The sequence below is a fragment of the Nycticebus coucang genome, chromosome 6 (genome assembly GCF_027406575.1).
Source record: "Nycticebus coucang isolate mNycCou1 chromosome 6, mNycCou1.pri, whole genome shotgun sequence".
In the NCBI taxonomy this organism is placed as follows: Eukaryota; Metazoa; Chordata; class Mammalia; order Primates; family Lorisidae; genus Nycticebus; species Nycticebus coucang.
In genome coordinates, this window is record NC_069785.1 from 28,906,378 (window position 1) to 28,918,628 (window position 12,251).

Consider the following 12,251-nt stretch of genomic DNA (forward strand, 5'->3'; position numbering starts at 1 on the left):
AACGTTTCCAAAATGAATCCCTGTGTCATTACCCTCAAGAGACACTTGTTTATCAGAAAGGCACCTTCAGGTTTTAAAACAAGAGAAGGACATGTGTTTCGTGATTACAGGCAGTGCATGAGTCCCAGCACCAGGAGATTAGAATGAACTGTTCACCTATTTCAGCTCATTAAATTCAATGGAGGAGCTATCTGTACAGCAGAATAACGATTCCCATAAATCTACAGTTGGCTCTGGATTTACTGCACAACACATCATGAGAAGCTCCTCTACACATTCACCTTAATATATGTAGTAAATTACATCATTGGGACCACACGAGGTGTGCCTAAGCCCTGTTTAGACAAGGGCATTTCTACTGAATGCCTTTAGAACACACTTCAATAATGTGTTCTAATGTGTACGTACATACACCATTAAGTGCATAGACTGTAAAATCAAATACATCTTGTTGATCAAACTTTCACATTTGGAGGTGATATAAATTAATTTCTAGGGAAAATTTTATTCCAATTTTTCATGTCTATTAAAAAATAGACAATCTGGTTGTTCTCCCCACCCTGCCCCACACCCACTCTCACCACCCATTCTTCGTAAGTCCCATTCACCCCTCTCACAAATGTAAAGTTCAAGTTCTCTCTCCTTTCTAGGTCATGTAGTTTTTGTTTTCTTGAACACACATTTAGCACATGCTTGTCCCTATTATTCATTTTTTAAATAAGTTTATATCTTCCTTGCTCAGACATGTGCTAGGTGTATAGCTGTACGTGGCATAACCCCCGGTGCAGAGTAAACACACAGGTATTTGTTGATGGGGATATACTGTTGTGAACATGAAATCTGAAAACCAATTTTCTTGAATTCATTTTATAATTAATAGTATCTATGTCAGTCGATCAGACAGCTGCCTAGGCAGGGGGATTTCAAAGTTACCAAAAGTCCTTGCTTGGATCAAAGTATCTCCCTTGGGTTGCTGGGTTCTCTTCTCCCTGGTATGACTTTTTCCATTAATGGGTTAAAATTCCAAAATTTAACTATGGAAGACATAGTTTCCAAAGTTCTTAAATAACATCAGGATCCTTTTTTCTTACATGTAAGCAAGGAACACATGCAATTATTTATCACTCAATAGAAGAGCAAATATGCTATGAGGAGGATGTTTCCATTGGGAAGGGGTCTGTGGAGAGAATTAAATGGAGCAGAAAGGTACAGGGATAGAATTACTTTCCCCCTGGTTTACCCAAGGCAATCTCAGAATAGCCCATGGAATAATTGCTTATGAAGCCTCCTTTCACTCTAGGAAGGGTCTCAGGCTGAGCAACAAATCACAGTCCCCTGATGCACGGGGGTCTTGTATTTGAACTTGGATCCATGTTCCTGGCCACATTAGCCTCTGGAAGATATTTGAGAGGGATTATTGTAAGAGCAGGAACTGGAACTTCCTCCTCCCGACTCCTAAACATTGCCCTTTTTTTCTAGACAGGCTTTTATAACAACATAGTTATTGTTCCTGAATCGTCTCCTTTAGGTTCCTTTCGTCTTCTCCCAAATGTTTGAAGATCTTTGATGATTAACGCCATCTCTAGCCATTCTTCTACTTGACCTTGAGCCTCAATAACTATGCTAACATCAAAATTGATAGTTCAGTATATGTTTACTAATTGATTGTTTTGTAGATAGTAAATGAAATGGCATGCTACATGTTCTGAAGAATAAATTCTTCAGGGCTTGATTATATCTCCAAAGGAAAAAAACTACATATTTTCACAACCTGCTGAATTTACTTTCATAATTTTTTCTCTAATTTATTAATTTTCTCTTTTCTTGGTATTAATCACTGGTACCAGCTATCAGATTTCTTTTTAGATCTACTTTTACAATCACTACTGCAGTACGTCTGCATGTATAACAGGTCAGTTGGGATGTGGTTGCTGGATGGAGAGCAAGACATATTCACCAGCTAAAGGAATCTCTCTCACACACCATCCTAAAGGCCTGTCATGCCGATTCATCCGTCGGCATAATGATGAACAGTGAGAGAAACAGGCTAAGGGGCGGTAGGTCTATCGTGCATTTCTCAGAGGCCATTCACATCATATGTGGCATATGCATCACAGAAGCTCTGCTTTTGCTTTCTATTTCGTCAAAATCACAAATTTTAGTCTGTGACTTCCAACTATACATTAAAAATGTAAGTTATAATAAGTAAAATTTTCAAGTTTTCTTTTAGTTAGGTTTCCATTCTATCTGAAAGAAATCTGAATTCGGAGTTAAAAGAAAGATGTTCCTTCTCTTCACAATTACATATTTGCTTAATTATCCAAAATTAAGCTCCATTCAAACCTCATTATCAAGTTTATGAAAGAGAAAGAAGAAAGAAATCATCTGGGACAGGTGCCAGACCTCTTGATCTAGTGCCTACCTAAGGAAAGACACATCTGATGGATCTGTTCACACATACCTGGTCATATAACGTAAGGACCACATTGTCTGAGCATGGCACCTGTGAGGTCCTACTTCTGTGAACTGGCATAGAACCCCTGAGCACTGAACACAATCAGATTTCTAAAGAAGGATTAAAATGGAAATACACTTTATTTAAACCAAACTTAATTGGTGATTAGCTCCAATTTCATATGGTAGATGCTGGTTTTTATGATTGTTAGTAATGATCCCACAAATTCTCAAGCACACAGTTGGGTTAAATATGAAAGTGAGTCCAAAAATTCACCTGGCAGAGCTCACTGTAGACCCCGTGATTCACATGAGATACCCCATTCAATTCAGGTGAAACAGGTACTCACCACAGGACAACTTGGTCATTGCTGATACCTCCTAGTACATGACAAACCATATTTTTGTAAGTTTCAGCATCAAACTGTCCTCACAGAAATTCATAGAGAAAATAAAAAAATATATATATATATACCCAACTATTTACAAAATGCAAAATGCTTAACTGACAGCATGATTATCAGTTGGAGCCATGGAATATTTAGTTGTCAGGGCCTCTCAAGGGCGGATCTTGTAGCTTTGTGAAATTCTTGCCCATTGAGTGCTTGGTTCAAAAATAGGCCTTTCATCTTTAGAGTTAGGGCTTCAACTTGTGAGTGCTTGACATCTCACAGGCAATTACAAAAGTATTTACTGAGAGTTGTTAATAGAAAAATAATTACAAAAGATGATGAGCCCACCATTTAATCCCTGAAAAAAAAAAAAAACAGAACTAGATTTAATTGTAATGCCAAGTGGCATCTTGAAGTGATTAGATAATTCTCTATACAAAAAAAAAAATGTTCTAAATGGGGAAAAAGAAGGCTTTGGGTCCTCATAGTACACATAGGCTCTCTATAGAACTGACAAAATCTTAGTTGAGCAATTCCTTTACCTGTGGAGACATCACTTCTCTCTATATATGCTTACACTTTTATAGACCATGTTTCCTTCAGTATTTCCTAATTATGACCTATAGGTGAGATTCTGCCCATACAAGCCAGGGTCTACTTGAGTTTTTTTATTTGTATATTTTAAATAAATTTTCTTTTAAACAATTTTAGATTTAGAGGAAAGTTATAAAAATAGTACAAAGTATTCCCATATGTTAGTATTTTATTAAACTATGCCACACTTAAGAAAATTTTAAAAATTAATATTATTATAACACTATGAACTGAATTACAGGGTTTATTCATATTTCAGCAGATTTCCTACTAATGTTCTTTGCCCTTCTAGGACCCAGTCCAGGACATCATAGTACATTTGGTCATCAGGTCCCCTTTCTCTCCTCCAGCCTAGGACAGTTTCTCAGTCTCTTCTTGTTCAGAGGACTTCGATACTTTTGAAGAGTGCTGGACAGGTATTTTGTAGAATTTCTTTCAATTTGTGCTGTCTGATCTTTTCTTATGATTAGACCGAAGTTATGAATTTTGGGGGAAAAATACAACAGCAGTGAAGTGCCCATCTCATAACATCCCTGCGCTGTTCCTGAGCAAGAAATAAAATAGTAAAAAGTTCTTCCTGTAACCCCCCACATAAAGATGTAACAGCTCATGAATAAATGACTTAAGAAGCTGTTTAAACATGAAATATAATTGTTGCCATGAAGTCCCTGGATCTAGTAGCTTTAGATAAAGATTTCAACCAAGGGATCCCCCCCAAAACCAACCTCGTGTTACAAATAGTTAACAAGTATTCCCAAAAAAGTTAGTATGGATGATAAAGTACCAAAGCCTACATGTGATTTGCTCTTTGTATATGTTTAATACATTTAAGTACCATAAAAATAGTACTCTTACCAACTTGTACCAATATGCTGCCTTGAGTGAGGCAAGAAGGGACAGGGTTATACACATAGCTAATATGCTCATAAAAGCAGCACACATTCATAGGGGAGTGTCACGGATGTAAATACGAGAATGTCATATGATGAGTTCATAGGCTCATTTCTTTAAAAATACACTGATAATTGATGCTTTACACCAATAGCCTCCAAAATGTTTACCTTATACCTTTTCTAATGATGTTTTAGTATGCACCTTACCTAGCCTGACTTCTTCCTCAAAGAGTGGCGTCTAAGATAGTGCCTTCTCTGCAGAAAGCTTATTTTCAGAAATGATCCCATAAGGGGAAGCAGGGGTGGAGACTGGGAAAGGGAAAACAAGCACAGGTCAGAGGCCAATACAAAGGGCTTGAATTGAGCTGGGTACTGTTCAGGGCCGACGAGGTCAGACATGGTGAGATATTGTGAGGAATATGTAGAATGCACCTCAGAACTGTGCACTGGGACATGGGAAAGGATTTATCCCTTGGCTCCTAACTTCCACTGAGTCAAGTTCCTTACAATTAGGAATGGCTGGACAGAGGGAGAGAAAGGTCCAGAATAACAGGTGAGGGGACTATGGAGCTGCTGAAGCATCTGCACATAGCCACACAACAGGGCACAAAGTGGAGGGCCGAGTGTGTGTGAGCCAGGGTCTCTGCCTGCAGACAGCCGAGGTGTATGTATATTCATGACTATGTTAACACATATTCAACTGTGGTAAAGTTTATTCCATTATTATTTTTAGGCAAAAAAAAAAAAAAAACATAAATAGAAAGCTTAATATTTTTTTTCCTGAAGCCCAGTGAAGGGTCTTGCATCCTTGATTAATACCTGGTTTGCACGTTGTCCTCTTTGGAGACCTCTGCTTTAGTCCATACTGTATTCTCTTGGAATGATTTTCAAGAAGTGTTTCCTAGCAGCTTAAAGCAAGAAAACTGACAATGGAAGAAATTACAAACAAGAAGTCCAGTTAAGAAGCTCTGTTAAATTAAACCATTGATTTCTTTCTTTGTACAATGATAGTTGTGATTAATTCTGTTCCTCTAGTTAAAAATGATAAAGGTGTTTTTAAGGAAGCATGACAAGGTACAGCAGTTTTCAAATTTGACTAACATGCATCAGAATCACCTATGAAAGGCGGGTTATAACATTGGGCCCCAACTTCAGAGTTCCTGATTCAGGAGCTCTGTGGTGAGGCCTGAGAATTCAGATTTCCAACAAGTTCCCAAGAAATACACACTCCTGGTCAGGGTAGTATTGGGGTTGTGGGGAAAAGAGGCACATTTTGAAAATCAGCACCCATGGGCTTTGCCATCAAACAGGCCTGGGTTTAAATCTCATCTCTACCACATGCCAGGATGGACTCCTCTGTCTCATCTGTAAAGTGAGAAAATCTTCACTGCACAGGACTGTTGTATGTGTAGGAAGTAAGACAGGAAATAACATTTGCAAAGTGCCCAATGTAGTGCCGGACATACAATAAATCATCATCAACAAAAATAAAAGCACTAAAATTATATATTACTTCAGCAAATCCTTGTAGAATAGCAAAAAGCAATTTAACAAAATCTGGCTAGCTAGGTACTATTTTGAAAAATTGAGGGTAATAAAGGAATAGCAATAAAATTTTGGTTTCTATAGTTAGTTAAGGATTGTCCTGTTGTTATTCATGTCTCTGGTTTCTCTTTCTCACTTTCCCATTTACCCTAGTCTTTGTGCTGCTATGAGCTCTTTCATAGAAGTGCATTGGGGGAAAGAAAGGCCTGGACAACAACAGTCAGAGCAGAGTCCATCACTGGGCTAGCAGGAGAGTTTCCAGGGAGTGGGAGACTCTGTGGATCCCTCCCTTGCCTTTTACAAAAATGAGATAATAAAGCCTGCAGAATTCCCCATGGAGCTCTCAGTAAATGTTCTGAATTTTAGAGTACAATATATTTAAGATTGTCCAGTCTTTTGGCAATATTTTCAACTCCACATTTTATTTAAAATATGCATATTAATCCTAAAATTATTTTTACCATGTTGATTTGCTCATCTACAAATGTATGCTGCTTAAGTAGTAGATTAAATGTAAATTTTAATGAATGCTATGAATCAGTGCCTAATTTGCACATTTTGTTAATTACCTGTGGTTTGGGATAATCCATCCAAGATGTTCCCTATTACCCTGGGTAATTAAGAGTTGACCTATTTTCAAATTCTTGCAGCTCAAATAGAATGAATTCTAGTCAATTTTCTTTCCTAATAGAAAAACCATCATTTATTTAAATAGTCCATCCGAAATAATTGGAATGTAAAACCTTGGGATGAAAATTGACTTTTAAAGGTCACAGAGTTCATCCTCCTACCTATGAGTAGATTGTCAAACCAGACAGGGAATATATTTCATCTTTTGCAGCTGATCTGTAAAACAGAGCCAAGAACCAAGAATGTGCACCAGCCTGAGGAGCAACCTGTTTCTCCCTCCTCACAGTCTGAGTCCTTGACCTACAGAAAGGTCAATCAAGTGGTCATTTGTGTAGATGAACCTGTGTACAAGTACACTCAGATACCTTGTACAAGTACACTCAGATGCCACATCCACATACCCACACACAGGGCTTGCCAGCGAAGCTTAACGTAGCACTGGCGCTTTCCTCTCTTGACCCATTCCCCTTGAGTGTGATTCATGGTCTTCTTGTTCCTAGAGGAAGATTAGAAGTTTCCCTATGAGATTCCCCTCTACTCAAAAAAAAAAAGAAAAAGAACTTGACTTTAAATTGTGGGTCATACTTCACATTTGCAAGATTCAGGGCAGCTTTCCTGTAGACTCATATCTAGTGTGGCAATGGAGACTTTTTTCAACCTATCATGACCTGGTCTGTATCTCTCTTTTGCTGAGGACCCTAGATCCACAGTAGAGCATGATTATTTAAGAGCTTCTCTCAGTGATTCCTCAAGGCTTGAGGAAACTGTCCGTTTCTGAATCACTGAGCCCCTGGGTTTTCTTTCAAACACCTCTTGCAACCCTTCATCCTGAAACTGTCCTGTGGTGTTATTTACCTCTTCCTGTCCATGCCCAGCAAACCATCTCTACACGTACCAGGCTCACTTTCTAGAGTAGAAGCTTTTTCTTGCCACTCTTCCACTAGAAGCAGCTACACCCAGGCCAAGCCACCCTGCCTCAGACAGCCTCTGACTTCTTACTCAGCTGCACATTGGGTGCTGCGCACTGAGCCTGCCCTGGCCTGAATCATGCACTTCTCACCCCAATGTAATCTACCCACAGTCTTTTCCACCTCCCTTGATGAAAACTCCTTGCCAGTTCCTTAAACCAAAAATCTTAGCGTCATTCTTGATTCTTCTCTTCCTCTCACATCACCTATCCAGCCTAGACTCTTAACAACATGGATAAAAATTCCTCCTATTCCAGGGAAAGGAAGCGCTTTTCAACAAGTGGTGCTGACTCAAAATTAAATGAAATATTACAAAAAAAGAATCCCACAGGATAAATGTGACCAATTGAGATAAAACATAGACAAGCTGTTTCTTTGTTTGGAGCTCTACTATGAACTGCTTTCATCAACTGCTGACCAGGAAAGGTTTCTGATCTTAAGAAAGGAACTCCATACATCTTTGTTATTTCTAAGCCCATCTTTAACTTCTGCAGAAAACAACTGGCGAGTATGGGAAACACCCTCTTATATCCTCAGGTAAGGAGCACACTGAAAGCATGTAGGTGAACCTATTTTGTTAGATTTTGGTAGATTTTTTGGAAAATTTCATAGTTCTCAGACTTACTCTCCTCTTTCTAATATACTTCTGTTTCTTTGTACTACGGAAAGAAATGCTATTTATTCTACTGTATTTAGAATGAGACTAAAAATATGAAAATGTTTCCAATCTGAAATGTTAAATTCTGTGTGTAGAAGTCCTTTTACTTTCCTGTGCCTTTCTGAAAGTAATGCTACTATTCGCTAATTTTATTTTAATTTTTTAAATGATTTTTTCTATTATGTAAGCCATTTCTGGAAGAAATAAAAATTTCTTCATTCTAAATTTAAGGCTAAGAAAGAATGAGTTTGATTCTCTTCACCACATTCCGAAGGAGTTCTCAATCAAACTGAACACCATTTTGAGAATTTATCAAATGAAATGTCAACTTCAAAAAATAACATAGTAGAAGACAGATGCATGATCTACAGAGACACATGAAAGAAAGCTCATCATCCTTAATCATCAGAGAAATGCAAATCAAAACTACTTTGACATATCACCTAACTCCAGTAAGAGTAGCCCACATAACAAAATCCCAAAACCAAAGATGTTGGCGTGGATGTGGAGAAAAGGACACACTTCTGCACTGTTGGTGGGAATGTACACTAATATGTTCCTTTTGGAAAGATGTTTGGAGAATACTCAGAGATCTAAAAATAGACCTGCCATTCAATCCTATAATTCCTTTATTAGGTATATACCCAGAAGACCAAAAATCACAATATAACAAAGACATCTGTACCAGAATGTTTATTGCAGCCCAATTCATAATTGCTAAGTCATGGAAGAAGCCCAAGTGCCCATCGACCCACGAATGGACTAACAAATTATGGTACATGTATACCATGGAATATTGTGCAGCCTTAAAGAAAGATGAAGACTTTACCTCTTTCATGTTTACATGGATGGAGCTGGAACATATTCTTCTTAGCAAAGTATCTCAAGAATGGAAGAAAAAGTATCCAATGTACTCAGCCCTACTATGAAATTAATTTATGGCTTTCACATGAAGACTATAACCCAACTATAGCACAAGACTATGAGGAAAGAGCCAAGGGAGGGGGAGGGAAAGGGGAAGTTGGGGTGGAGGAGGGTAATTGTTGTGGCCACACCTATGGTACATCTTAGAATGGGTACAGGCGAAACTTACTAAATGCAGAATATAAATGTCTACATACAATAACTAAGAAAATGCCATGGAGGCTACGTTGAACAGTTTGATGAGAATATTTCAGATTGTCTATGAAAGCAGCACATTGTACCCCTTGATTGCACTAATGTACACAACTATGATTTAACAATATTAAAAAAATAGTTTAAATGATTCTGATTTTTCTCTGTCCAAATTCATAAAATTAACTTTGAAACCCTCTTGAACTTCTGCATATTTCACATTTCTGGCACCTAGTACAGTGCCACGCTCCCTGCAGACACTCAATAAATGTTAATTGCATTGAACTGAAATTTAATTTGAAGCCTTTGAGGAAACTAAATCTTTCACTTTTTCTGTAGCTTTTTGCTTTACACCAAGGAATCTCTTCCCTAGATGTAATATAAATTAATTTTACAACTTAGTGTTTAAATGAAGGCAAAGCAACTTAATACACAGCTTGAAAAAGCTGAAAATAAAATGTCTCCCTGTGATAATCAAACTGCTTTGGTACCTTTGCTGTAATTCTCCTCAGAAGAAAATCAAATGGATAATAGTCTGTGCGCTTAGCATATTCCAGCCATCGCAATAATAGCTCTTTGAAAATGGGTTCCAAAGGGAAAGGCTATTGAGTATTTGATCGATTCACATTAATAGTTTTGTTAGAGAATATTCATGGAGCCTCACACCACAAAGTGCATTTATAAAAGCCAGTGCCTACTCAAATTACCTTTGACTAAATCTGAAATAAGAATGACAGATCTTCACCCTTTCACGGTGTACAGAGCCAATTTCCTCTACCTTTGTCTTTCTTTCTTTGATTTTGTTGTTGTTAAGTAGCTCATTCTCCAGAATAAATCATTTCCCCCATAACACAGAAGATCAGAAGATGGCTCAGTGCCTATAGCACAGTGGTTATGGAGCCAGCCACATACACCCGCTGGCCAGTTCAAAACCGGCCTGGGCCAGCTAAACAACAATGACAACTGCAACAAAAAAAAATAGCTGAGCATTGTGGCAGGTGCCTGTAGTCCCAGCTACTCAGGAGACTGAGGCAAGAGAATCGCTTAAGCCTAAGAGTTTGAGGTTGCTGTGAGCAGTGACACCATAGCACTCTATTCAGGGTGATGTAGTGAGACTCCGTCTCAAAAAAAAAAAAAAAAGATGAATTGACAAGAGAAGTTCTGATTCTCCAGATGTTACAGGACAAAGAGGATTAGCTGCCTGTCACTGTCAGCCAATATGCAGAGACAGGGATCGGTCCATTTATCTTTATTATCAGAAGGCCAGCAATTCTGGAGAACAGAGAAAGTAGCCTCTCCAAGACTCTTTCATTCTTTGCAAAACCACGTTTTATACATAAAAGTTAAAAGCAAGAACTGTACTAACCCTTATCTTAAACAACAGTAATCACCATAACCCATGACCCATAATAAACAAAAATTGACATAACTCATGAACCAAACAACAATATTCCAATTCAAAAGTTAATCTCTTAAATCAATTGCCCTAAACTACTCAAAGACAGCCTTCAAGTCAAAAGCCTTCTGAATTTACAGAACGAGGTAAAGGTCATATAGGATATACACTGACCAGACCAGCTGTGTCATGTAGGCCCTCACCTGACTAACTCCATCTTATTCTCGGTACATGTGCTGTCATAAAGGACTATGCAAAAAGACATTCCCTCCCAATGTCTTCCTGTTTTTTGTTCTGGATCCCCAAGACTCCTGTTTCTCCTCCTCAAGGCAGCAAGAAGAGAGAGAGTGAAAAGAGAGAGAAAGTGTTCTTGCATAGGAAGGAGAGGGTTTAACATAGCCCTCTAAGGATCTGAATATGGCAAAAAAATTGGGCAGGAAGGAATTTCCCACACTGGTTTTCTTATCTCCAACCAATATAGAAGGTCAAATACAGGGGAAACCTATTCTCTTCACCTTGAGTTACACAATACTAGGAGAAAGAAGAGAACCAGATGCTTTCATTTTAATTGTGGGCAATAAAATAAAAGTATTCTGTGACATGCAAGAAGGATAGAAAAAAATTCTTAATTAGACTACTCCCATCACTTTCAGAGGAGTCTCTTATAAATATAATTCAGAGACTTCCTGCTTCATTTGGGGAAAATGTCAAAAAAATACATAACAGAGACATGTCCAAAACTGTGGGTAACCTGTCTTGTTGTCTCCAGCCCTCTTAAAGCAGGCCTGAAAAGCAAATCCAACTCTGCAAACCATTTGCATTTTAGATTTACTGAAAATTGGGTGAGGAGACTGGAGAATGGTTACCTGGCATATTGCATGTAAAAATAATTGAAAAAATCCCTGTTAAATGCCTCTGTAGTCCCCTTCTGAGGAGGCCGGCTCCCAACATGGGCCCCGTGATCTATACGAGCACATCTTGGTACAGCGCCATGTGTATTCCCCTCCACCCTGAATCAGACTTGGTTCTGAGTGAGCAATACTAGTGTGCAGTGGATCTAACTGTGCAACTACTGAGGCTAAGTCACCAAAGGCATAGTAGCTTCCAGTTTGACATCTGGGATTGCTCACCTTGGTGAAATCCACTTGCTATGCCATGGAGACACTAAAACAGCTCCATGGAATGGCCCATATGGAGAAAAACTGAGGCCACCAGCCAACAGCCAGTGCTTACTTACTAGCTATACGAGTGGGTCCTCCAGCCAGTCAGATACCCAGATAACTGTCACCACAACCAGCATATTAAGTGCAACTTTATTAAGGTCCCAAGCACAGCCACACCTGACTCACAGGATCTATGAAAATAATAAATGATTATTTTCTGTTACCAAATTTGAGTTTAATTTATACAAATAGAACACTTTCCATCTCTGGCTACTGCCTACTTCTTCTTCACCTTTTTCCCCATATGGCTTAGAGGCCCCTTTCTGTACCTCCTGAACCTGCAGAAGTAGCACACTCCCCGCTCCTCCACCCTTGATCTCTCAGCCTTTGTACATGGGACAAAGGCAGCTCTCATTCCCTTCAGTAGATACAGCTACTCTTT